Genomic DNA, 11,829 nt, shown 5'->3' with positions numbered 1-11,829 from the left:
GGGAAGGGAAGAAAGAAAAATGGGTTGTGTCAGTGCATGTGTCCCAAGGTAGATTCCCCATGCTTCAGTGAATGGCACTAAACCCACACAAGTGCTAACAGCACTAACCACACTCGATGGTATAAGACAGAGAGACGAGCCTGATGGGAAGGATGGAGGACATATTTGATCAAACGTATTCCATCCATATATAACAGTCTTAAGGAATAAAAGAAATATTAAAACGAATTAGTTGTAGAGATATATAATAGTAAAACATACGAATTTAGGATATTAAAACCAGTTAATATAACAGTGGAGAAACAACATTATAGACGCATCCAAGACTACAGATTGCACAATTTAATGAGTGAAGAGTAATACAAGCTGTGAACTTTAGAGGATGTTGACATATCAATATGTATTTCGAAGTGACAAATACACCAGCCTGAAAACAGAAATAAATGGTTCACCAACCTGGCATGAGTTTGAAAAAGTACACACAAACACCATGCTTTGCTTTCTTTTCCTTTGAACCAAACACGGTCTATGAAATGAGTTTATTCTTTTTAACAGAAAATGTAGAGACAATAAACTTGTATCTAGTAATTCTTAAATTAACGGAGACGCAGACTATGTCTGACTTATAATGTATTTGACAAAATAACTGTCTTTATTATTTTGCTCTACAGGAAAACACACAAAATAAGATGAAGCAATTTAGAAATGGGACTTGTAAGATGAAACTCAGTTTCATCCATCATGCACAGTTTTCTTTCCCTGGGAGATTTCCTAGTTACTCTTTGAGAATAACATCTCTAACAGGTTGCTCATCAATCCCTCACTAAATTCAAACTTTGTCCTTCTCTTAGCTCAGATCAATATCAAGGAAAAGGGCATCTATCTTTTCCCAAAATTTTATTTTTCTCTTAATATGATTGTGATTTGCTAATTACATATTTCCATTTTGGTTCTTAGTATGTTTTTTGTTTTCTTTTCATAATTCATAACTGAGCCACACAGTTCTCAGATATTTATCCATGATTTAATTGCTCCCAGTTAACCTTGCAACATTCGATGAGTGAGTATGATTCGTGGTTGGGAAGACTGCTGTAGAGTCTTATAGATGTGTGCAAAGTATAGAGATTTGCATAGAGGGTGAAATTAATGATAAATATATTTGTTTTTAAAACTGTAATAAAAAAAATCCCCTCTACGTGCCAATTTTAAAATGCAGGCCAATGGAAGAATCACTATCTGTATTTCCTGTCATACTCAGTCTCCTTGATTGTTGAATTCTCTCCAAAAAATTTGGCCAAGCATGACTCTCTAGATTGGTATTTTAAATGAAGTGCATACAGCCAAGCCTCTTTTGTATTTGTTCTGTAATTTAAAAAGCAAATAAAACTCATTTCAGAAACACTGTATGTGGCCTGAAAATATCAACTTCTTGACCTTTCCCACTCTTCACTGATGCAGCTCCTCTGTTGTTCAGTTGAGGAAGCTCATAGTGGAAGGAAGGATCCCGTGTTCACCATTCATAGTATCTGCCATCAAGTAAGACTTTATCAAGACAAAATAATCTTCAACTTTTATCTGCTACAAAACTTCTGATGGCTGACACACAACAGATACACCAATGTCATAATCAGTTCTGGATCCACACCAATGACATCTTTAAAGGTTCCATAATGGCCATTTTTAAAAATCAATTCAATTTCAGTGGTAAGTATCTATAGTTGTCTGATGCAGGAATACCCGCATATAATGCTTGTACAGCATTTACGGAAATAAAACGCTAATGCATTTATTCAAACTAATATTGTATCTGTATATAACATACACATAGATGTATGTACTATACACAGATACACACATATTTCCAGTCACTAGATAAAATTCTAGATTATTTTGTTAGGAAAACATCTTTCTACTGACTTTCAGTGAAATTTGATTTATATTCTTGAAACTTAAGTAAACATAAATATTTTCATTTCAGAAATTTTATTCATTTTGTGTATTTTATTCGTATGTAATCTATTGCTTTAAGGAGTATCAATTGAATGTATGAATATTTTATGTTACCTGTGTACATTCAAGTGCTATCTTTTATGTGGCTTTATCTTACTAAAATATAATATGCAGTGAAAGCATTATGGTGAACATTATTCTAATTCTTAGTTGCATTCCTGCCAAAGAATTGAGTCTATATCATAAACCATTAGAGTTTCTGACAGCAGAATTTAGCCAAATGTCTCTTCTCAGTGTTCTCTATTATTGTGTTCTGGGCATTCAGCTATGATTGAATAACAACAATCACAAAACTCATGCTTTTATACATACAGCATGAAGAATTTTTCCCCTGTCTTCAGTCCTAGTAACCTTTTCACAGATCATTCACACTGCATTTTGCATTAAATGTAGTTTGGGGTGGCTCAAAATATAATCATAGGTTACATGTCATTTTCTGTACAGGAATTGGGCATCATTGAATTTCTTATCTACGGGGAACCCAAAACAACATAACACAGATGGTGAGAAAATAACTATAATTGATTGCAGGCTCTTCTCCAAATATAGTGTTTCCAATTCATCATCTTCCTTGGGAACTCTGGAAGAAGAGCTTGCTTTCCTCCTTTGTCTGATTTCAAAAAATGCAAACTTAGGTTGGGATTCTATCTTTAGCTCCGTTTTATTCTCCCCACTGCATCCGGTTGATGAGCTCTACTCTTCTAGGTCCAACTGCCATCTATATACTGAAGACTCCTAGAGATGAAATTCCAGCTGAGAATCTTCCACGACACTCAGACAGTGAGTGGCTACTGGGGCTTAGCACACCTGTGCTTGGATTATGAACAGCACCTGAAGCTCATTATCTGCAAAAGTGTATCCATAATTCTTGTGCCAAACCTGCTCATACTTCGACACAATCTCGTTTGATACAATTCACATTTTTTAATGTGCTTTGCAGTGTAAAAAAAAATATATCTTTGGCACATTCAGCCCTACTTTAACCATTGTATCTAATAATTTACAAAAATCTAGAAAACTGCTTTTTTGAAGTTCTATTTTATTTTTATTTATCTTTAGGTGTCTATGCGAATGGGCATGTGAGTCCCAGCAGAGGCCAGAAGTTGGTGTCAGAATCCCTGGCAATGGAATCTTAGGCAGTTGTGAACCACCAGTTGTGGGGTATAGGGAACTGGATTCTGGTTTGTTGCAAGACCAACAAGCAGTGTTAACCATTGAACAAGATCTCTATCTCTGAAGATACTACTATTTTTGTTCAAGGATGTGGAAGATCCACTCCATTAAGGTCATGAGACACTATATAAAAGTTAAGTATGATAAAAAAACTGTTTCATTGAACATATAGCAGGATATTATTGGTGTAAAGATTATCATGCTATCAGGCTCTAGCTTAGCATTTTATCAGGAGAAGCCACACTAAGCTTGACTTTGGGTATATGGTTTCTAGATGCACCCATGTTATAGAACAGAGCTGCTGCTTGCATGTTCTGCTGCTACTGCCTCATCCTATCCATTCTTCCACCAGGACCAATATTCTTATCTTCCATGTACCTGTAGCAATCTCACTTAGCGACAAGATACCTCCTATAAAGCTTAATAATCACATTGCAATAGTAACCTTCTCTCCTAATATTAACAAAAACTGCAACCCCATCTGACATCATTCTTTATTTTCCTCAGCCTAAGCACTGATAACAGTCACAGATGTGTGTTGTATAATATTTGCATGTTCCCCATCTCTTTGCTTCCAAAAGACTACAAATTCTATTAAGACCGTATTTTTTTTCCATTTGTACACTACTCTGTCTCCAGGCATACTTTTACTGTTCAGAAAATACTTACCAAGTTGTTGAGAGTTAGTGACTAGAAAGAAGAAGCCGACTAATTGTGGAGCTTTAACTGTTAATTATATTTACAATGCCTTATAGATTGACAAGGAGCTAAAACCTTTCACATAAATTGCCTTAAGCTAGTCAAAATTAATTATGTAGTGATAGTTATTCATAACTGTGATAAAATTTGAGGCGGTGTGATTTGGATAGAAAATGCCTCATATGCTTCTGTTGCAAATTAGTTGCCAGATGGTGGTGCTGTTTAGAACATCCAGGAAGCAGAGTCTTGTTGAAGGAAGTCGATAACTGGATGGACTTTGAACTTCTATAACTGTCCTTTATCTGCTTCCTGATTACTGATGCAATATAACCAATCAGCTACCACACCTCACCTACCATGGTGGATTGTATCCACTTGAACTATATTTGAACTGTGAGCTAAAATTAACCATTCTAAAATTATTTTCTGTAAGAGAAAATTGACAGTCATTTAACTATTTAGAGGTGTGTCTGTGTGTGTGTGTGTGTGTCTGTGTGTGTGTGGGGGGGTTGTGTGTGTGAGTAGACTCCCATGGGAACCCAAAGGGAGGGCGAGTCATTTGGATCTGGAGCTATAAATAGAAATAAACTATGCAATATAGGTGCAAGGAAGTCAATTTGTAACCTCTGAAAAGGCAATATACAAATTTTTCTGCTGAGCTGTCTGTCCAGCTCCTTAAATTGTCCCTTTGTCAGCCATTTTGTCAAAGGAATGAGAAAAGGAACTAATGAAGATAGTATGTCTTCTGACAAAGAGACTTCACTGTGCGTGAATAATTCCTCATGTAATCAAGCTAGTTTCAGTGCTTGATATCACTACATTTCTTTTTATAATGGAATATGCCTAGGAAACACTAAGGAGATAGCTTACTGGACAAGTTGTTAGAAATCACTAGAACAATTGAAATATGATCATTTTGTAACCGTTCCACTACATACATTGTATTTCTTTGTGCACTTGAATAATAGAATGAGGGACTGAGGGGAATTGTTGAGTCAATAAAACCTTAGAAGAAGGTCAATAAAACCTTAGTTGAAAAAGTTTCATCTATTTGTTTAAATAATAAAACTACTCTCTGACTGGATGTAAGGCCCATTCCAGCAGCGTTCCCATGCCTGACACTGTCCTGGTTGTCAAGAATTCACATCCATTCCCTTTCAGAATGTTTTCAGATTTATGAGGTCCCATTTATTATTGTTAATCTTAGTACCTGAGCCATTGGTGTTCTGTTGAGAAAATTGTTTACCCCAATCACAAAAGAACACACAGGGTATATACTCACTGATAAGTGGATGTTAGCCCAAAAGCTCGAAATACCCAAGATACAACTCACAGACCACATGAAGCTCATGAAGGAAGACCAAAGTGTGGGTGCTTCAGTCCTTCTTAGAAAGATTTATATTTTCATTGAACCAAATATGGAGATAAAGTGTGGGACCGAAACTGAAGGAGAGGCCAAAAGGAGATTGCCCCACCTGGGTATCCATCCCATGTGCAGTCACCAAAGGCAGACACTGATGTGGATGCCAGGAAGTGCATGCTGACAGGAGCTTGATATAGCTGTCTCCATAGAGGTATGCCAGAGTCTGACATATACAGAGGCAGATGCTTATAGCTAATCATTGAACTGATCATGGGGTTCTCAAGGGAGAAGTTAGAGAGAAGGCTGAAGGAGCTGAAGGGGTTGGCAGCCCCATGGGAAGAGAAACAATCAACCAACTAGAGCTCCCAGGGTCTAAACCACAAGCCTGGGAGCACATAGGGAGGGACCCATGGCTCCAGCTGTATTTAGGGGAGGATGGCCTTGTCAGGCATAGGTGGGAGAGGAAGTCCTTGGTCCAGTGAAGGCTGGATGCCCCAGTGTGAGAGAATTCGAGGGTGGGGAGGAGGGAGTAGGTGGGTGGGTGTGAGTACATCCTCATAGAAGCAGGAGGAGGGGGGATGGGATAGTGGGTTTCAGGGTGAGGGGGAAATGAGGTAAGAGGATAACATCTGAAATGTAAATAAAATATCCACTAAAAATGAAGTGTAAAAATAAATAATAAATTTTTAAATTAAAAAAGAAAATATATGTTGCTAATTTATGTTATCACCTATCTGAAACTATATTTTGATATGTATTTTCTTGTCTTTGTTAATTTTGAGCTATTAAATTTCTCTAGATAATGACAAACAAGAAAAGAACACTGTTTTCTGTACCAATGTACTATTTCTACTTTCTCTTCTATGAGATTTAGTGTATCCAGTTTTATGCTGAGGTCCTTGACCCACTTGGACTTGCGTTTTGTGCTGGGTGACAAATATGGATCTATTTGTGTTCTTCTACATGCAGATATCCCAGTTAGACCAGCACCATTTGTTGAAGATGTTTTCTTTTTTCTATTGTTTGCTTTTGGCTTCTTTGTCAAAAATCACATGTATGGGTTTATTTCTGGGTTTTCGATTCAATTCCATTGATCACTCTGTCTGTTTAGATACCAATACCATGCAGTTTTTATCACTATTGCTCTGTAGTACAGCTTGAAAACAGGGCTCATGATACCTCTAGTTCTTTAATTGTACAGGATGGTCTTAGCTATTTTGGATTTTCTGGTTTTCCATGCGAAGTTGAGAATTGCTCTTTCAAAGTCTATAAAGAACTGTGTGGCTGCCTTGTCTGGCAGAAGTGGGAGATGATGCACCTAGCCCTGCAGAGACATGATATGCCAGAGTCAGGGGATACCCAGAAGGGGCCTCCAACCTTTTGGAGGAAAAGGAGAGAGGGAAAGAGGGACTGTGTGAGGGGATACCAGGAGGAGCAGACAATGATCAGATGTAAAGTGAATAAATATATTAACTAATGGAAAAAATAAAAATAATTTTTCTACCTCCACGCTAAGCATTCAAAGACCAAGACAAAACAAACCTGATGGTGCTTTTGGAGATTTGTGTGTGTGTCATTTGGCTTTGTTTGGGCCTTCTTTTTTTACTCGACTATTAATTGTATACTATAGTTTCTGATTTTGCCTTCTTATGATATATACAGATATCATAAGAAAGTCTCATGATTTTTCTTTGTTTTTAGATATATATTTTTTCTTTTTTTTCCACTGGGTTGTTTTATTTTTCCTGAGAAAAAGGACAGAGGAGAAATCATGATCAAAATATATTACATTAAAATGAAAGTATTTTCAAGAAAAAAAAGCACAAAATTTCTTAGGTTCCTCATTAGATTTTTTTGTAAATTCAATAAAAATTACTTCAATACAGCTATTGTGCAAAGACATAGTAACATAATACCTAAAAGTTACATTTCAAAATCGCTCTTGGGTTGAGGCTAGATCTTAAAGGTCTGCCAATGTCTCTGTGAAGTGTGACTATTAGAAATTTCTATTCACCATCTCTTGAAGGGCTTCATCAAACTAGAGAGAACAACTGTGAGTTGGCTTTCCAATATCGAAACTAATGTAAAAATAAGGCTCTTGTCTGTTATTTTTATTCAAAAATTATAGGATCACTCTGCTTATCATTCAAGTTTCAGGATTTATTTCCAAAAATTTGGAAATTTTATGAATAAGGTCTTACTAATGGTGTGTTCCTAATGACCTGACAGAAGTATCATCTGAGTGTTGTTTGTGTCTACTGTAACATGGTAGATCTGGGATAGCTGAGTCTACCTACCATGCAGAGAAGAATTCCCAGCCCTCCTGCCCTGACATTCTTTCAGAAGTCCATCACCTGACAGTTGTCACGCTGATCTGTTTAATCTCTTGCTATCCCTCTCCTGACTTATAATTGTTTGATTCCCACAGTAATTCCCTAGGGTCCATGTTTTTCAGGGAGCTTCTCTAACTCAAACACAAATCATTCTTCAACCTGGCTGCAAACTGTCCAATGCGAAACACCAGGAAAGAAAGCACAAAAGACCACAACTGACAAGCTGTCACTGAACCGACTTTTGCACTGTCAAAGGATGCCCTGGGTGAAAGCCAGAGAATTTCTGAAGCCCTGAGAAAGAGTATGTGTGAAGCAACCATTCTTTTTATTTCTATGTACATATTTCTATGGATTCACGTTGTAGATGCCTGAGATGCCAATATCAAAACTCTAGCATGTTTCACTATTATTTAGTCTATGAACTGTTAGTTTACCAATCTAGTAATCTATTGCTTAAATAACTGATTTGGCCATTAGAATCATTGTTTCTAGAAACAATGCCACTTTCAAATTTTAGGTGTCTTTCACTTGTGACGATTCATCACAGTGATTTTTTTTTGTAACTCACTAAGTAAGTAAATCTTGGCTGATAGTTTGTGATATGTTCGGTTTTAGAAAAGCTTATCTATGCAAAGATGTAATTTCGATAATTTTCATAAAAACCAAAGATCAAGTCACACCCAGAGAAAAGATTTATATTATATATTAGCAGCTTACAACAAATCATGCTATTTTGTGAGGTGTAATATAATTTATGTATGATTCACAAAACAAATCATTTATCAGAGTTGATTAAATATTTTGGGAGAATAGTTAAAACTTCTAAGCCTAAACATATCATTGCATACATATGAGTGTTTGAGTGCATGTATATATGTGCACCATGTATATGTCTAGTACCCACACAGATCAGAAATATGTTCAGGAAACCCAAGAACTGGAGTTAGAGTTGGTGACGCTGGTACCCTGTCCTCAGCAAGAAGAACAAGTGTTCTTAACTGCTGATCCAACACGCTAACCCCATAAATGTACTCTATAAAATTTCAGTTTTTAAATTTTACAACACATATTTACTATTTATTCACTTATTTATGTGTGTACACACACATACATACACATGTGTATGAGTGACGTTACATATATGGAAATCAGAGGACAACTTGTACTCACTAAAGTCTGTTCTCTTCTTCTACCACAAGAGTCTCAGGCTCCAAACTAAGGTCATCAGGCTTAGGAACAGGCAAGAAAGTTTACAGATTTTAATGAAGTAAGTATTTGCCTTTCAAGCATACGTTTAGTCATTGATTTAAAACATCGAGAAAGTTGGAATATTTTACTTTTTATTTCAGTTCATTCTTTGTTAAAATAAATATATTTGCTGTGTATGGAGCATATAAATCATAAAATGATTGGATTCTCCGTTCACAAGGCAAACATTAACTAGATAGATAATAGGAAGCCCTGACTATTTCTAGGAAATTTAATAATAGTTGAAGTTATGTCCTGCATCACTTGTGCAGATTTGTCTAAACAAATAGACCATTTTCTAAAATTTGATAATTATTCTAACTTTAATGGAGGAATCCTAAGAAGGAATCCTCTGATCAGTGTACAGCCAGCATGTCATGCAGATAGAAACCTGTAGCTATCAGTATATGAAGAAGATGTATTATTTAATATTATAACTGCTAGTTAACAAATCAGAAAAACATATTTCATTTCATGTTTGATCATTCAGAAGTCGGTATTGATATTGAGTTTCTTTGAGGAGACTTAAAGGCCTACTCTTATTAATGGTACTACTATTTACCAATAAATATATAAATACAAAATATTTTGTCAGAACGTTCAGGACACTTGTTTCACCTTTGATACAGAATCTAGAGCAGCTGGTGAGGTTGTACAATGACAGAGTGGTGGAGAGCCTGTCTACAGTTTGCAAGGATGCAAGGTCAGGACTCAATCTCCAACAGGGCCTAAAACTGTAAGAAATTGCATTTCCATGAATCTTTATAAAAAGGAAAACAAACATTTTCTTGAAGTGACTAAATAAAATAAAATTACTTTAGATAAAAAAAAATTGAGGTGTGAAATAAGTAAATTAAGCAGGAAACAAAGTGCTGTAACTTACACCCACTCGAGCTGGAATTCTCCAGTTCCCAGTGAAGCCAAGTGAATGATGCATAATTGCATCTTAAATTAGACTTCTAAAGTGATTAACCTCCCTAGCATTGCTTGTTTCATGAATATATTATTGTAAATGATCAAAACAGTATTTGTTGAGAAATGTTAAAGACTTGGGGTTTTTTTTGTTTTATAGAAGTGCTTAAAAAGAATTCATAAGTAAACTTCAGAAAACCTAATATATTTTTCTTTTACACTTTATCCAAGTGAGTATACTTCTATAGAAACTGACTCTGTAGTAGCTGGAGATAAGTAACCAGTAGACTAAATCTAAAGGATGACCTCATAACATGTGTACTGAAGGCATCCCTCTTGTTCTTGTGTAACAGAAAGACAACACGAGATCTGGAAAGCAGAGGACAAATATTGGGCCATGGCTGTAACGACTCCTTTTTTTGCATCAGCAAAGATGAGAAATTATCTTAGCTAAAGACCACATTTGGTCTCTGGAAAGACGAAAATGTAACTGTTTAGTTTTATATTGCTAAAAAGTGAGGAAATGTAAATGAGAAGAAATGTTTGCTTCAGTGTGATGATTAAGAAGAGCATAGGTTTTTTTGTTCTTTGTTGTTGTTGTTTGTTTTTTTAATAGGAAGAGAGGAGAAATGATCCTGTGGTGGTTACATCTTGATATAAATTCTTTTCGTTCTTTCTTGGGATCAGTCTCACCATAAGTAGTAGACGTCTCATTAGAGGCAGCAAAAGAGAAAAGGGCAATGTTAACACAAATGGGGGCAAAGAAATACGTTCTGAAATATCGCTTTTCTGGAAGTCAATGCCTGAATTTTTGTTCACAACACTGTAAGCACATTGGCAGCTTAGCCACTGGGAATACCACTTCCATTCAGAATAAAAACAGGCAGGTATACCAAAGGCTGACAACCATGCATAGAGGAAAACAAATCTTTGAAAAGCTTAGTCTTACTTTTTAAAAAAGTAAAGAACATCCAAGCATGAAGTGTGAAAGGATCTGTTTATGTTGAATTCAGCCTTACAAATAACAAAATTCTTCCCTCTCATAGTATCAGTGTCAATTAGGCAGAGTTAGAAACTATCAGAATCAAAACTACTACTTTTCCTATTGATAGAGTAAATCTAATGACTAAATGTATGCTTGAAAGGCAAATACTTACTTCATTAAAATCTGTAAACTTTCTTGCCTGTTCCTAAGCCTGACGACCTTAGTTTGGAGCCTGAGACTCTTGTGGTAGAAGAAGAGAACAGACTTTAGTGAGACTTGAAGACAAGCAGTCTTCAAAATAACTTAACAGAAATGTTAACAGCCCATTTTACTCCCTTATACAGCCAATTTGTACATATCTGTGCCTGTGTGTTGGAAAGAGGTATCCAAATTTTCATCTGAAAAATTAAAATACTCAGGTATAGAAATGTGTGATAATTAAAAATGCATATCCACACAAATATATAAATTGGTTATAAACTGAAATATTTGCTTTCATAAAGAAAAATCTAATGGTTATAGTAAAAATAAGAGTATTTAGAGAATATTTTTAAAAATCCAAACATAGATGTACATTAAATTTACAGTAAGAGAACATGCATTAAGAAGAAAATGATGGTTTCAAGTTTCATCAATCAATTAAATTTTAGCTAATGCTTTAATTTTCCATTTTGCTCTCTTTCAAATTCACTGTCTCTATTTCTTTAAATGCATAACTGTATTCTACATGTACATCGTTATACCCACAGGTAAGTACAGATTTCACCACTGTCTTAGTCAGGGTTTCTATTCCTGCACAAACATCATGACCAAGATGCAATTTGGGAAGGAAAGGGTTTATTCAGTTTGCACTTCCACACTGTTGTTGATCACCAAAGGAAGTCAGGACTGGAACTCAAGCAGGTCAGGAAGCAGGGGCTGATGCAGAGGCCATGGAGGGATGTTACTTACTGGCTTGCTTCCCCTGGCTTGCTCAGCTTTCTTTCTTATAGAACCCAAGACTACCAGCCCAGGGATGGTACCACCCACAATGGCCCCTCCCCCCCTTGATCATTAATTGAGAAAATGCCTTACAGCTGGGCCTCATGGAGGCATTTCCTCAAGGG

This window comes from Grammomys surdaster, unplaced genomic scaffold (genome assembly GCF_004785775.1).
Source record: "Grammomys surdaster isolate TR1022 unplaced genomic scaffold, NIH_TR_1.0 65, whole genome shotgun sequence".
Lineage (NCBI taxonomy): Eukaryota > Metazoa > Chordata > Mammalia > Rodentia > Muridae > Grammomys > Grammomys surdaster.
This window is presented reverse-complemented; position numbering follows the sequence as displayed.